A 16,396-nucleotide genomic window follows, 5' to 3' on the forward strand; every position below is an offset into this window, starting at 1 on the left:
CACAATTCCACAAGCAGCCCTCATACACAGCCCACATTCATATGTATCATACACAATACCATAAACTACTAATAAACATATACAATATAATAGCTCATATACGCACAAATACAATGATGCAAAGTAACTGCAGTAAAAATAACACCAGCAGAATACGGCAGCATACACACCTAAATTTAAAAAAATAGGACCGGCACGCTACAATCACGGGACATCACAATCCTATATCGGCACAGTGCTGCTAAAAGGTTGTCTACCCCTGGTATAGATCATTCCCCTGCTCAATTCACTGTCATTTAGGAGTTAAATCACTTTGTTTCTGTTTATGCAGCCCTAGCCACACCTCCCCTGGCTATGATTGACAGAGCCTGCATGAAAAAAAAACTGGTTTCACTTTCAAACAGATGTAATTTACCTTAAATAATTGTATCTCAATCTCTAAATTGAACTTTAATCACATACAGGAGGCTCTTGCAGGGTCTAGCAAGCTATTAACATAGCAGGGGATAAGGAAATCTTAATTAAACAGAACTTGCAATAAAGAAAGCCTAAATAGGGCTCTCTTTACAGGAAGTGTTTATGGAAGGCTGTGCAAGTCACATGCAGGGAGGTGTGACTAGGGTTCATAAACAAAGGGATTTAACTCCTAAATGGCAGAGGATTGAGCAGTGAGGCTGCAGGGGCATGTTCTATACACCAAAACTGCTTCATTAAGCTAAAGTTGTTCAGGTGACTATAGTGTCCCTTTAAACAAATGGAGGTTTTTAGTTACCCCCAATGGCCATGAGAGGATATGCCCACCTGCCACGTCAAGGCAGACCTCCTAGGTGGGGATCTTTCAGCATTTGTATACACTTTTTGTATCACACAGCTTTGTTACAATGCTGCCGCCCATCCCATGTGTTCCTTATTAAGGGTTAATAAATATATAGGGGTGTATATAAAAAATACCCCTCTCTGTCTCATTGGAGATATCTTTGCCAGAAGCTCAAGGAAGCAAGGTGAAGGGTCAGTAGGACCCACCTAGGAGGTCTGCCTTGACGTGGCATGTGGGCATATCCTCTCATGGCCATTGGAGGTAACTAAAAACCTCCATTTGTTTAAAAATACATAGGGATTAAGGAAAGACATGAAAGAGGAATTATTATTTTACTATTTATATAGCGCCAGCAAATTCTGTAGCGCTGTACAATGTGTGGACTAACAGACACGTAATTGTAACCAGACAAATGGATGCACAGGAACAGAGGGATTAAGGAGCCTTCTCAATGAGCTTACATGCTAGACGAAGTGGGGTATAGTGACACAAAGGGTATAAGTAGGGGTAACAAAGTAGGTTGCTAGAAAAGTATTCACTGAGGGCTTTGTAGGCTATTTTTGACAGTTGCAGGAGAGAAGTCATGGGGGGATGAAAACCTGCTAACAGTTTAATTGATACGCTTTCCTGAATAAGTGAATTTTCGAAGATATTTTTAAAGGAGTGGAGACTGGGTGAAAGTCCAATGGAGAAGGGAAGGGTGTTCCACAGAAATGGTGCAGCGCTAGAGACGTCTTGAAGGCGAATATCAGGTAGGAGTACGGACAGAAAATAGACATAGGTCTTCGGCAGAGCACAGGGGCCTCGACAGGACAGGAATAAAATCTCCCTTATATAAATAAGTATTGAACCCCACGGGCAGCTTTAACAATTTGCCTGCTGGCTGCTAAAGCCACCAGGGAGCAACTAGTTAATCCCGAAGCAACATTGGGCATTTCAGTTGTTTCGGGATTAGTTCACATTTCTATTTGGAGTTTAGTTTTTCTGCAGAATCCCCAATTGTCCTATTTCAATTTCTCCAAGTCTAGTAGTAATAGAGAACGATAACATGGGTCAGAAAATTTGACAACACACTTGGCCTACGCCTCACACATACAACACTGATCCTCCACCCACACTAATACAGCACTCAACAACCACATACACAGTGCCCAGTCACCACGCACACAACTCTCAGCCTCCCTCGCACATAATACTCAGTACCTCCAGGAAAAAAAAAAAAAACACTTTAGTATACTCGAAACATTTCATCTTATTGCAGATGTTTTGCAGACATTGCTGTATCAATGTGTGGCACACTGATGATGTGCAAAATAGCACATGACAGGATCAGAGACCAGCAGGGAAGAGAAGGCAGGATCCCAGATAAGTCACCTTCCTGTATCCAAATGGTACGGAAACAGAAGGGTGGCTAAAACTATGTGTTTGTAAGTGTTAGACACTGTGTGGAATCTGTGTGTGTCACAGTGTATCTCCGTGTGTCATTGTGTGTTTGTGTGTGTTTGTGTGTGTTTAGCCGTGTATAATAGTGTGTGAATATTTGAATCTGGCAGTGTGCATTTCTATATGTGTGTGCGCCTGTGAATGCATATGTTTGTGTTTGTTTGTGAAAGTGTATGTGTAGCCTAGAGTGTATATCTGTGTGTCTTAAAGGATCACTATAGTGTCAGGAAAACAAAGCCGTTTTCCTGACACTAGTGCCCTGAGGGTGCCCCCACCCTCAGGGTCCCCCTCTTGTGGCGCTGAAGGGGTTAATACCCCTTCAGCAGCTTAACTTATTCCAGCACCGGGCTCCCTAGGCGCTAGTGACCTTTCCTCCCCCGCCGTCAGCGGAGCTGTCCGACGTCACTGGATCGGAATGCGCATGTGCGGCAAGTGCCGCGCGCGCATTCAAAAGTGTCCATAGTAAAGCATTTCTCAATACTCAACTATGGACGCTCTGCGTGATGGAGGCATAATATGCCTCCAGCGTGGCAGATGTGCCTCTAGTGGCTGTCCAGAAGACAGCCACTAGAGGCTGGCTTAACCCCAAATGTAAACATAGCAGTTTCTCTGAAACTGCTATGTTGCATTAGGGATCAACCGACTATCGGTTTTACCGATATTATCGGCAGATATTCGGTATTTTCGGAAATATCGGTATCGGCCAATAGAGATACCGATATTGCCGATAATACATACCTGGACTGCCGGGCCCATTACAAGACCGGCGGTCCTGGGGGCCAGCAAGCTTACTTACCTTCCTAGCAGCTCCCTGTGTAAATCTCGCGAGTCCCGCGGCTGTCAGAGCGTTGCCGCGGGTTACCATGGCAACGCTCCGCGCGGCACGCAGACCGCGAGATTTACACAGGGAGCTGAAGGGATTTGCTGGAAAGGTAAGTAAGCTTGCTGGCTGTATGCAGTTTGTGTGGTGTGTGCTGACTAAATGCAACCCTAAACCTGTCCTCCTTCAGTTATAATCTGCATGCCACGCTGTATTGGTTTCCAGCATTCAGTACCCTCCAGGAACCCATGTAGGAGCCAGGGACGTTTTAGCCGCGAGGCAAACAAGGCATTTGCCTTGGGCGGCATTTTCCAGGGGGCGGCAAAAAAAGCCGCCCCCAAATGCCCAGGGCAAATGTCTTGTTAGCCTTGCGGCTAACTGACATGCCGGCGGGCTGCTGGGCGGCGCTGGCGGGCGGCTGGCGAAGGAGCACTTTCCCCTGAGCACTCTGCTCAGCTCCCTCGCGCGCCGCAGAGTGAGGCTAGGAGCCGTAATATTACTTTATATTCCGGCTCCGCCTCCCAGCCTCAGTGCGGCGCGCGAGGGAGCTGAGCAGAGTGCTCAGGGGAAAGTGCTCCCTCGCCAGCGCCGCCCAACCGCCCAGCAGCCAGGGAGAAAGATGCCCCCCCCTCCCCAGCATTCCCAAAGGTAAGGAGGCTGGGGGGGTTAAAGTAAAAAAGTGTTAATGTGAGTGAGTGTGTGTGTCTGTTAGTGTGTGTGTGTGTGTCTGTTAGTGTGTGTGTGTGTGTCTGTTAGTGTGTGTGTGTGTGTCTGTTAGTGTGTGTGTGCGGGGGGGCAGGTGCCTGAGTTTTGTCCTGCCTAGGGCAGCACAAAACCAGGATACAGCACTGGTAGGAGCCCTGCTGCTTGCACACAGCAGGGATAAAGGACAAGAAGAAACAGTGTGACACCCGGAGCTATATGTCCTGGGCATTGGGTGATAGAGGTTCCACAGCCCTGTAGACTGCAATCTGTGGTGAGACAGAAGCTTGTGGCTTCAGACGTCCCTCTGCACAGTTCATGCCACCGGACCACCAGGGAATGCTATATCCCCACTCCCTGGCCAGGTAACAAGCAGGGAGGGGGGACTAAATTTTGTTTATTTTTTTCAATTTAATATTAAAAAAAATTAAAATAATAAATCCCCCTCCCCCCCCCAATTTTACACAAATTACATACCTGCAGAAACACACACACACTTTGCATTCACTATACACACTACACAAACACACTCTGCATTCTCTATACACACAACACAAACACACACTGCATTTGCTGCGGGCCCCCCACACTGCTCAGTACATGCCACTGAACCACCAGGGAATGGCATAGCCCCCTCCCTGGCAAGGTAAGAAGCAGGGAGGGGGGAATAAAAAAATAAAACATTATTAAAAATAACATTAAAATAAAAAATGCCCACCCCCCCACCCGACCATTTCACACACATTACATCCCTTCACAAACACACTATACAAACATACTGCATTCATTATATATACACACATTCTGCATTATATACACTCTACACAAACACACACACACACACTGCATTCATTACATACACATACTACACAAACACACACTATACACACTGCATTACACACACACACACACTATACAAGCACACACACAAGCATTCATTATATACACACACTATACAAACACACACACACTGCATTCATTAATTATATACACACACTACACAAACACACACTCTGCATTATATACACATATACACACATACACACTGCATTCATTATATACACACACTACACAAACACACACACTCTGCATTCATTATATACACACTACACAAACACACACACTCTGCATTCATTATATACACACTACACAAACACACACACTCTGCATTCATTATATACACTACACAAACACACACACTCTGCATTCATTATATACACACACTACACAAACACTGCATTCACTTTATGCACACTACATTCACTATACACACACACACTACACAAACACACAGTGCATCCACTACACACAAGCACACAGCTCCCCTGTCTAAACACACTGAATCCACTACATGTGGCATGTATATTTTGTGCATTTACCTTTAGAAATTGTTTATTTTTTCAAAATGGTCAATGTACAGAATATCGGCAAGTTATCGGCTATCGGCCTGCAAGTTCACAGATTATCGGTAGCGGCTCTAAAAAAAAAACTATCGGTCGATCCCTAGTTTGCATCTGAAGGGTTAAAACCTGGGGGACTTGGCACGCAGACCACTTCTTTGAGCTGAAGTGGTCTGGGTGACTATAGTGTCTCTTTAAGTAGTATATAGGGGCTAATGTCTTCTAATGTGTGTCTGTATCTGAGTATGTTTGTGCATGCATGTATGTCTGACAGTGTATGTCAGGGGAGGGCCCACAACATGGCTTTGTAAGTGTCAGCCTTGATACCATGTGCTGAAAGATATATTACCCACAATGCTGGGGAGTTTAAAACTACTGTAAAACACAATTTGCTGGGGTGTAATAATATGTAGCAGTCACACACACCCCGGTTAAACCTATATAACCCCAGGTATGGGGAATTTAACAATGCAGACAGCACTCATTTCCTGCACAGATAGTTTTCATGTCTATCAGATAAATGGAGATCTTTAACCCCTGCAGTGCTGGGTGTCTGCGCTGGTTGCCCACCTGTGTGGAAATCGTGGAGACTATGCTGGTGATGGATGGGTTCCTTCTATCCGGTTCTATTTTAACTTGTGGAAGCCAGGTGCTTCTGTTGCCAGGCAACGCGCGGATCACGTGACGTATACGAACGTTCTGATCCTTTCCTGGGCGGCTCGGTGCCTGTGTGACAGTGATACCACTGGTTACAGCAATACAATGTATCTCTTTTCTGAACTTACCTAAAAAGGGCAATATCTCTTATCCCTTACTCCTATAGATAGGCAGCGCTGCAGGACTACTAACAGGAATGGCGTTTCTTCTGTGGCAAAAGTTCAGAAACGCCGTTTCCACGCATTCCTGCAGGAAATGAGCACTAATGCTATCATTAATTTGTTCAGTTAAAATCAACTAAGCATTAGTTTTTACATTATTACACTAATCAGGGGTAGGCAATTTTTGGCACTCCAAATGCTGTGGACTTTATCTCCGGTGTTGCTTTGCCAGCACTATGGTTGTAAGAGAATTATGGGAGATGTACTCTACAATATCTGGAGTGCATATTTATTTCTTGGCACCAAGTGACAGCTGATACCCCTCTAATGAAAAGGAGACTTAAAGGAACACTTACAGTTAAGAATACAAAGTGTCCCCCCCCCCTCTTCCCATCCATGAAAGGGTTAAACAACCCTTTCAGTCACTTACCTGCTTGGGTCTTTGCTTGAGGATGCATGTCCTCGTGCAAAGTGTGAGGACATTCAGAATGATTATACAGTCAACCTCTGTGAAACAAGGCAGTCTTAGTACTGCAATGTAAATATTGCAGTTTTAGATAAACTGCAATGTTTTACATTGCAGGGCTAAAGGGGACACTGCACCCAGACCAATGAAATTAAGTGACCTGGGTGCCTATAGTGTCCCTTTAATGAAGCAGTTGTATAGATCATTTAAATTAATTTTGTTTCTGTCCATGTAGTCCTAGCCACACCTGACACAGCCTGCATGAAAAAAGTATAATTTTCAATTAGATGTTAACTTACTTTAGAAGTTTTTATCTCCTGCTCCGCAAATTGAACTTTAATCACACGCAGGAGGCTACTGTGAATGTCTAGCAAGCTATTAACAGTGCAGGAGATAAGAAATTTTAAACTAAACAGAGTGTACAATAAAGGAAGTGTGCACTGCAAAAAAAAAAAAAGGCAGTGTAAACATTAGATTTCATTTTACAGGAAGTGTTTAGGAAGGCTGTGGATGTTACATGCAGGGAGTTGTGGCTTGATCTGCAAACAACGTGATTTAACTCCTAAATGTCATAGAAATGAGCAGTGAGACTGCATGAGCATGATCTCTACACCATAACTACCTAAAGTTGTTTTGGTGAATATAGTGTCCCATTAAGTCCCAAGTGTTAAAGTGTGCAGTCCTGCAGAAAAGTCAAGTTCTGGGCGCAATGCATGAAAATAAAAAAAGTGTTGAAAGGAGGTGCAAACTGTGAAATATGTATTATAACAGCAGCATCTAATTTCATTTTAACTTTGCAGTTAATCACATAATTAAACAATATAAATCTTGGCAAAATGGGTCTTAGTCATATGGTCCAAAAGGCAAAAAGTGCTCTCTAAATAAAATAAGTATTAGTCAGTAAAGAGCTATTCTCTGGAAGGCATGCCAAATATTCATAGCTCATCAATATACAATAACAGAAAAAAAAGCTTTACTGGTACTGTCAAATATTAGGGAAAATCTACTGTTTAACACCACACTTGTGTGTGAACAGAGAAGAGACGGCCTTGGTTGAAAACATTAACCCTTCAGATGTAAACATAGCAGCATTTGAGGTTAATCCAGCCTCTAGTGGCTGTTTCCGGACAGCAACTAGAGGCGCATCTGCATCCATCGCGCAAAGCGTCCATAGGAAAGCATTGAGAAATGCTTTCCTATGGACACTTTGAATACGCACGGCACTTGCCGTGCATGCGCATTCGGCTCCACTGACGTCGGACGGGGAGGAGAGGTCACCAGCACTGAGGGAGCTCGGCGCTGGATTAAAGTATGTAACCCCTTCAGCGCCATGGGAGGGGGACCCTGAGGGTTGGGGCACCCTTAGAGCACTATAGTGTCAGGAAAACCGCTTTGTTATCCTGACACTATAGTGATCCTTTAATTGTAAAAAAATTATTGTAAATATATATTTTGTATTACTTAAACTGTAAAAATAATTGTAAACATATTGCACTTACAAGCATATAAATGATAGAAGCTTTTAACAAATTCTATTATGGCGCCTGGAGACCACTGTAGAGCATAAAATAACCACTCTCTCTGTATTCTGGGTTGACACCAGTTGCTTCAACCATTGATAAAACATATTCATAAAAACAGCAGAACTTTTAAATCTGTTAAAAAGACACTTATTTAATGCATGTAACTTTTACAAATATAAGCAGGCATATTCTACATTATCAATAGTCATCAAAAGAAATCTTGGCTTCGGTTGTCCTGCCCTATGCTGGGGCTCAATGTGATTAATAGCATCTGTCCATGAGAATAATAACATCCAAAGGCCAGGGAAAACTATTGCCTGTAGTACCCAACAAGCAACCCAGAGGTGTGGGGGCGGCGGGGGGGGCACTGCCAAGCAACTGCAGCAGGAGTTAAGACACTGCTGCTGCAGGGCTGTTCCTGGCCACATTGGTACTTCTGGATTGGCACTGTGATGGAGCTCCTGTACTCCGACCGAGTACCTCCGCCCAGTCTGCTTCCTAGCTGTTTGCAGTAACCTTGGAACGCTTCCGCCCCAGTCGCCGAAGCTTGACTGGGGTCTCTCCGGAGCTCTTCCAACCAACCCGGCTGCAGCTCTCTTCTTTCAGGCAGGTATCGTCTACTCTGCCTATACCACTGCAGCTCTCTCCTTCCAGACATATATCCTCCCTTCTGCCTATGCCGTTGCACCTCTCTCCTTCCAGGCATGTATCCTCCCCTCTGCCTATGCCACTGCAGCTCTCTCTTTTCAAGGCAGATGTCGTCCCCTCTGCTGCAACTCTTCTTGTAGGCAGGTATCCGGAACACTGCCTATAATGTGATTATAGCTATTGCCTTTACTAGCGCATCTCAGGCCTAGCTCTTTTGATTTATCCCAGAGCTAGAGGGATCATGCAGCCAGTAAACAGGCCTGAAAACTGGCATGCCTACATATCCAAACAGGACACAAGTTCCAAAATGAACCAACATACAATACTTTTTTCTTGGTACTAGCCCATATGTTCGTTACATCAACCTTGTTGTGACAAACTAAAAATACAATTAACCAAATCATATTAGAAAACATACAGGAACTTATAATAACATTACAACATATTTATAAAAGGAATGGGGAAGACAATTATAAGCACAAAATATCTCTACTGCCTGCAGAGTTTGCAATATGCAAATCTACCTAAACATGCCATTTGGCAATCCCTGGTAGTGCATACAGCTGCTGCTAGATCATTGCAACCAACAGGTGGCACTGTACAAGCTCCACATGGTATATATTGACTGTGTTGGAATTTTAATGAAAGACCAATGTCTATCAAGAATGATCACACATTCTTCACTGAGTAGAGGACATTATCAAAGAAGGTGACAGAGCCTTTTTAATGTAATTAATACAATATTTTTTTCTTGATCTTGATTAGTGCAGATGTCTGAGTATAACTGTCAGTGTTTTGTAACTGGTTCATATTCCTATTTTTACCATACTTGATATCAGAGCTCAGTTGAGGTTAAAATTACCAAAATTAACATCATTTCATTTTCCAGAAGCATGTTGCAGCATGAGTATGTCAGTTGTCTTTAAAAAAAAAAACAGCTGGAGATTTAAAAAAAAAAAATGGCTGGATGCTAGGCTCCTTTTTGTAATCAGGCATCTGAGGTTGGTAGCTGCATGACTAGTTCTGACAGTAGCAAGCTTACTCTCCTTGGTAATTAAAATAGCACTGCGTGATCGAGCTCCTGTACTCCGACTGAGTACCTCCGCAAGGTCCGCTTCCTAGCTGCCACAGGGAATTCTGGAGCCCTTCAGACCCAATCGCCAAAACTTAACTTGGGTCACTCCGGAACTCTTCCATCCTTCTTCCAGGCAGGTATCGTCCCCTCTGCAGCTTCACCTTCCGAAGCAAGTAAAACCAGCACTGCTTATAGTGATTGCTCCTATCTTTATAATGGGTATAGGGTTACTTAGACATGGCGTAATCCAGGGTCCTACATAAAGTGTCCGTATGAAACCCTAGGTGATGGTGACTACCGTCACACTGGTCCAGCTATCCTGGGAGTAATGTATTATAAGCAGCATTTCAGTTTGAAATCAGTTCCAGGCTGATCAGTGGCTAAGCTGCATATATATGCTGGAAGTAGTGAATCTTTCAGAATGTAAAAGGCGTGGCTAAGGTTAATTTTTTTTAAACAATTTGTGGGATTTGTTTTTTCTTGAAAAACTATGCACATTTGCATATGAAAAAAAAAAACCAGACAGTTACCCATTTGAAATACTATCAAGAGCATTTATATTATTTTATTTGTCTGGAGTATTCCTCTAACATGATGAGAATTGCAACAATATAATTGTACCGGATAGAGTGGTTAACAACATCCCCCAGTGAATATTTATAGCAGCATATACCCACATAGTTCATTTCCCATTTGTAAAACCACAAATTGAAATGTAATAATCTTATTATGTGTTGTTGCCCAATAAGTACCATCTACATGGTTGATATATACTTAAAGGGACACTCCAGGCAGTTTAACAAGTTATGGTAAAATTAAAGCTAATAAGCTCTAAATACCTGTGGTTAGTTTTTATTCTTTCAATTCTGTGTAGTTTTCCTGCAGTGCTGCAAAATGTTTTGCTGATTTCAGCAGTGTAACCCAGTCCCATTAACCACCCCCTCTCACATTTCAACATGTTCCTGATTCGGGACAATGTTCGTTTTTTTAGTATGAAATACTCACGTGACGAGACCAACGAATGTATTGAAACAGCTGGATTTGTGGAATGCAATAGCATATGAAGAGTGGAATTACGTCAGAGGTCTATGCGAACGGGAAGTAGAAACTGGAACTTCCAAAAAGTGACGACACACCCCGGACTGCCCAACTACGCACTTCGGTCATCCTTCAAAGAGATCAAGCTCATATGACCAAGCACACAACGACTAGGTCCACATAATCAACACTATATATCTTCCACATGCCAAACGATGACCTATATACGGTTACATAAGTTTTGTTCCTTTTTGTTTGAAGAAATAGGTCATTATCGAAAGCAACCTTGTTATCGCACAAGTAACACATACAACTCTAAGAAAATGCAAAGTAATGCCTTCTATCGCCTCTGCGTAGGCCAGTGCCGGACTGGCCCACCGGGATACCGAGAAATTTCCTGGTGGGCCGCGGCACCTGGGGGGCTGGAGAGTGAGAGGGAGCCCTGCTCCCTATATTTTAATAAAATCGCGGCCGCATGTCAGTGCCGCCGGGTGGCCGGTCCGGCGGCACACTCTGAGGTGATTACTCACCTTGCGGCCGGCGGCCCCATCTCCTGTGCTGACAGCTATGCTGCTGTCAGTATCAGTGAGTGTGCCGGGCGGCCGCCTAAGCGATCCGGCGGCACACTCACTGATACTGACAGCAGCATAGCTGTCAGCACAGGAGGACTGAGGGAGGGGGCGGAGCTAACTACCAAAGCTCCCTCGCGGTTCCCATAATTCCCAGCATCTACACATCATAGAGTAGGGATTACTCTATGATGTGTAGATGCTGGGAATTATGGGAACTGGGAGGGAGCATGGTAGTTAGCTCCGCCCCCTCCCTCAGTCCTCCTGTAGCAGCAGGTACAGAGAAAAATAGGGGAAGGGGACAAAAAGAGGGGAAGGGGGGGACAAAAAGAGGGGGAAGGGGGGGGGGGACAAAAAGAGGGGGAAGGGGGGGGGGGACAAAAAGAGGGGGAAGGGGGGGGGGACAAAAAGAGGGGGAAGGGGGGGGGGACAAAAAGAGGGGGAAGGGGGGGACAAATAGAGGGGAAGGGGGGACAAATAGAGGGGAAGGGGGGACAAAAAGAGGGGAAAGGGGGACAAAAAGAGGGGAAGGGGGGACAAAAAGAGGGGAAGGGGGACAAATAGAGGGGTAATAGAAACACAGGGGAAGGGGGGACACAGATACTGAGGGGTAATAGAGAGACAGGGGATGGGGGGGACAAAGAGAGGGTAATAGACACCAGGGAAGGGGGGGACAAAGAGACAGAAGGGTAATAGAGAGATAGGGGATGGGGGGACAAAGAGAGACACCAGGGAAGGGGGGGACAAAGAGACAGAAGGGTAATAGAGAGACAGGGGATGGGGGGACAAAGAGATGGGATAATAAAGAGACACCAGGGAAGGGGGGGGGCAAAGAGACAGAGGGGTAATAGAGAGACAGGGGATGGGGGGACAAAGAGAGGGGTAATAGAGACACCAGGGAAGGGGGGGGGGCAAAGAGACAGAGGGGTAATAGAGAGACAGGGGATGGGGGGACAAAGAGAGGGGTAATAGAGAGACACCAGGGAAGGGGGGGGCAAAGAGACAGAAGGGTAATAGAGAGACAGGGGATGGGGGGACAAAGTTGGGGTAATAAAGAGACACCAGGGAAGGGGGGGGCAAAGAGACAGAGGGGTAATAGAGAGACAGGGGATGGGGGGGCAAAGAGATGGGGTAATAAAGAGACACCAGGGAAGGGGGGGGGGGCGCAAAGAGACAGAGGGGTAATAGAGAGACAGGGAATGGGGGGGACAAAGAGGTTTACAAAGGTGAACTTTACCAGTAAAAAAAGTCGAATGTGCCATACCGACGAATGGGTAGGCATGAAAAAGAGGGACACTTATTTAAAGAGAATAATCAGGGAGAGGTGGGTGAGGTTCAAACATCAGCAGAACATCAGGGAGTAGCTGGGAGGGGGTAGATATAGACTTGCAAAAAACCCTCCCACAAGTCCAAACATACTGCCTTTATATATTTGGTCTGGTTCAAATAAAGTTTAAGCTATACGACTAAAAGCAAGTCGGTTGTGGCATGTAGGGAGAAAAAAATAGAGAGCGATGGGGCGGAGCTTACTACCACATGGCACCAGACGCCATTTCTACTAACTCCCGACAAAATAATCTAATCTGGGTGATATCTGAGAAACTGGCACCCATCCAGCCTTACCATCCACACAGCCAGAACCAGCACGGCAAGCGGCACCAATAGATGTCGTTATTTCAACCCCGCAAGCTGTCTAACCGGAAACACAAATCCGGTGCCTACCGCATGTCCACGAACCGGGACCTAGAAGACTTCCTGCTTCGGCCACAGACCCCCCTCACCGACCGCAACCCCAGCTCACTTGCCGGCAATGGGGAGCAGGTCCCAAAAACCAGAGGCAGACGGCAGAGACATAGGCGCACTGCTGCAACGCCCGGCGCAGCTGCGACCCTTGCCCATGCCCACGGGAGACGAGCGGGAAACTGACCGCACTCCCCACCCAGTGCAGGGGAGACCAGAGACCCCTCCGACCACAAAGACAGCGCAGATACAGCAGGTTGAATCCCCTGACGATGCTGCACCAGCCACCAAGGGAGATCTCAAACTCCAGTATACTCCCCCACGCAGCTGCAAAGAAAACCGCCATAGATGGAATCTACCGCCTCCCGACCTATACACACCTGATATCCCCTGCAGCCCGAGATGTCATTCTACGATGCGTCACAGTCCAAGACAAGCTCCATATCATGGCGGCGCTCAAGGACCGAACGCCACTACCCTTTGAGGACTCAGAGCTAACCTTTTACCAGGACTTATCGAGGGCCACTCTACTATGGCGCAAATCGTATGGCCCAGCCACCACACAGCTACGCGCTGCAGGTATAGCCTACAGGTGGGGAGCGGGGAGCTCACTGGAAGTTACCCGCGCAGGGGCAAAACAGATCCTCACATTGCTAGATGAAGCCTCCAACTATCTGAAAACCCTCGGCTTGCTGAACCAGGCTCGGAAAAACCACGGAGAGCACAGGGATCACATGACCGCCTCACCTCACACCTGGGAACGAGTGGACTGAGGTCTCAGGTTCCATGAACACTTGACTGCTAGCATTAACCAAGATCTGACTATTATTCCACACCATCCTTACCAAAATGAAGGAGAAATTCCCTGATGTTATTTCAATGTTTCATGTTGTGGCGGAACCAACCTTGCCACTGGCCACTGGAGGAGCCTGGTTGCCCGCCTCCTGACGCTGGACTATGGCCCCATGTTAAAAACCTTTTATTTTCCCTGCAGAAAGGCTTATTTGTGCCTTTCTGCCTATGCGTTCGGTAGATTGAATATACCGGACAAACTACCGACTGATCGACCACCTGGGAACTGGAGTGTGCCGTCAATTAACCGCAGCTTAATCGATGAACGCTGGGTGGCCTTTGTTCATTTGCCGAGCACGCGGCAGCGGCCATTTTAAACTCCCGAACGGCCAGCGGTGTTCAGCTCCAAATCTATGGAACTCAAAACAGACTTATTTGCATGAACACCGCTGAGCCGCCGGCTTCCCTTCTCCTGCAAAGAAACGAACACCGGTTCATTCGGGACTTTCATTATGTGAACAATGTTACCCCAGATAGTTATGCCATGGAGCCCATTCGTATACCGAAAGACTGTATGAAAGACTTTGGCTCCATGGCGATTGAACTATGTGTATGTTATCTGAGCGCCATTCGGTTATAATGTGCGCTCAGATCTAAGCTACCTGGGGATATGTTGAATGTATATGTTTTGTGTAATATTTTCAACATTGTATATTTTTCTGTCTTTTTGGTAACATGTGCTTAATGGAGTTTGCCTCTGTCCTTGGAGATACTTGGATTACTTCCCAATTATCTCCAGGACAGAGTGGAGGGATTGCAATGCATTGTGGGATTTGTTTAAATGTGTAAGCTGGTGATTGGTCCTTTTACCCTTTGGGTCCCAGTTTCCCATCTGGTCCCCTAGGGGAGTGTCCACCAGGTGGGAGACCTGCATAAAAGCCGGGCAGGTAGCCCCAGTAAGTCAGTTCTGCTTGATCCTCAAACAAAGTGTTGTCTCGTTCTTGGGGGGAATTGGATTGTATGCTGTTACAGTGCGACTGCCAGGAGTGTAAACTGTTCGTATGTTTTTTCCTGTTCGGCTGTTTAACAGCATTCGTGTGTTTCCTGTTCGGGAGTTGGAGGATTCGTATGTTCCAGTTCGGGAGTTGGAGAATTTGTGTGTTTGCAGTTCAGGAGATTGGTGATTGCAGTAGCTGCTTGTGCATCTGAAAGGGGAATATCGGCTAAACGGTTTTTAATCTCTTGTGTGCAAAACGGTCCGTTACACATGTTTTCTATAAAAATTTTTGTCTTCTGCTCTGACTAACTCACGGTCACTCAGGTCCCTGGGCCTATAACTCACATGGGCATAAGGCCCTATGACCTCGACTGCCGTATGGAACGTACAACAAAGTAAATGCCCTGACAGGCACCTAGTCCCCACAAACACACATCTCCCACTCCCCCGCCACCCCCATGGTTAGGGGTCCCCAACGTCAATGCAGAGGCAGAGCAAGACACTCCCAACGTCAACACAGCCCACGGTTCTGCTACACCTGACACAAACACAATGTCTATGTCCCCGGCTTAATATACACACAGCATGACAGACACGACCATAGACGATTTAAACACCAACAATGCCCCTCAGAGCAGATGACCAGCAAGGCATACAGCAGATACCAGACACCGTAGTGCCTTTGAACCACCATGGGAAACTCATGGCTTGCAGTCTCTAAGTTTGTGCAGAGCCCCTTGTGCCCCTTGCTGCTTTTTGCCGGCCTGTGGCATGACTGTGCGTTCCAGAGCCGGTACGTGTACAGGTATGGCGGTAGACAGTCGAGGGATCTTTGTGGCTGCTTGGGCCTGTGCCAGTCTGGTCCAAAAGAGGTCAAAGGCCGCTGCTATGCGGTCCTCGTGGGGGAGCTCGCTTGTCAGTTGCGCCGGCATAGGTTGGGTGAGTGGAGGCCCAGGAGCCCGGTCGGCAGCCGCCATCTTGGTTTCTGGGTGCGTGGTGAGTGCGGTCTCGTGTGCTTGCAGGGTTCTGTGGCCCTGTGGAGATTGGACCAGGATGACCCCCGCCGGTCCGTAGGGGGGGGAACGTGGGCTCGGCCGGGTGAGTGCTGGATAGGCAAGCGGCGGGAGAGCGGCAGTCTCTCCCGCGCCGCCCGGGTGAGTAGGCCGCATGTCGGCGCCGGGCAGTATCTCCGATTTTGAGGTGTCTTTAGGAGGGTCTCGGTGTCCGCTGCCCGGTATCAGCTTTTGAAGAGCCCAATTAGGGTGCCTTTTGTGGTAAAATCCGCTTAAATTGTGTTTTTGCTCAGGAGCTGTTGCTTCGTGCGTCCGTTTCTCTTAGCGGTCAGGCCCCGCCGCAACCTGGCAAATTTTAATGTGAAAAAACTGAAACGCAAACCTTATATTTGACTCTGTAACTTTTGAAAAGACCATAAAACCTGTACATGAGGGGCACTGTTATACTCAGGAGACTTCGCTGAACACAAATATTAGTGTTTCAAAACAGTAAAACGTATCACAACAACTATATTGTCAGTGTAAGTGCCATTTG

General features: G+C 46.3%; 1 protein-coding gene across 2 annotated transcripts in view; it reads right to left on the reverse strand.

Moving 5' to 3' along the window:
* TNFRSF9 (TNF receptor superfamily member 9) overlaps positions 1-16,396 on the reverse strand; it is an 80,380-nt gene that overhangs the window by 41,488 nt on the left and 22,496 nt on the right. The gene's annotated exons all lie outside the window — the stretch shown is intronic.

Source organism: Pelobates fuscus, chromosome 11 (genome assembly GCF_036172605.1).
Source record: "Pelobates fuscus isolate aPelFus1 chromosome 11, aPelFus1.pri, whole genome shotgun sequence".
NCBI lineage: Eukaryota > Metazoa > Chordata > Amphibia > Anura > Pelobatidae > Pelobates > Pelobates fuscus.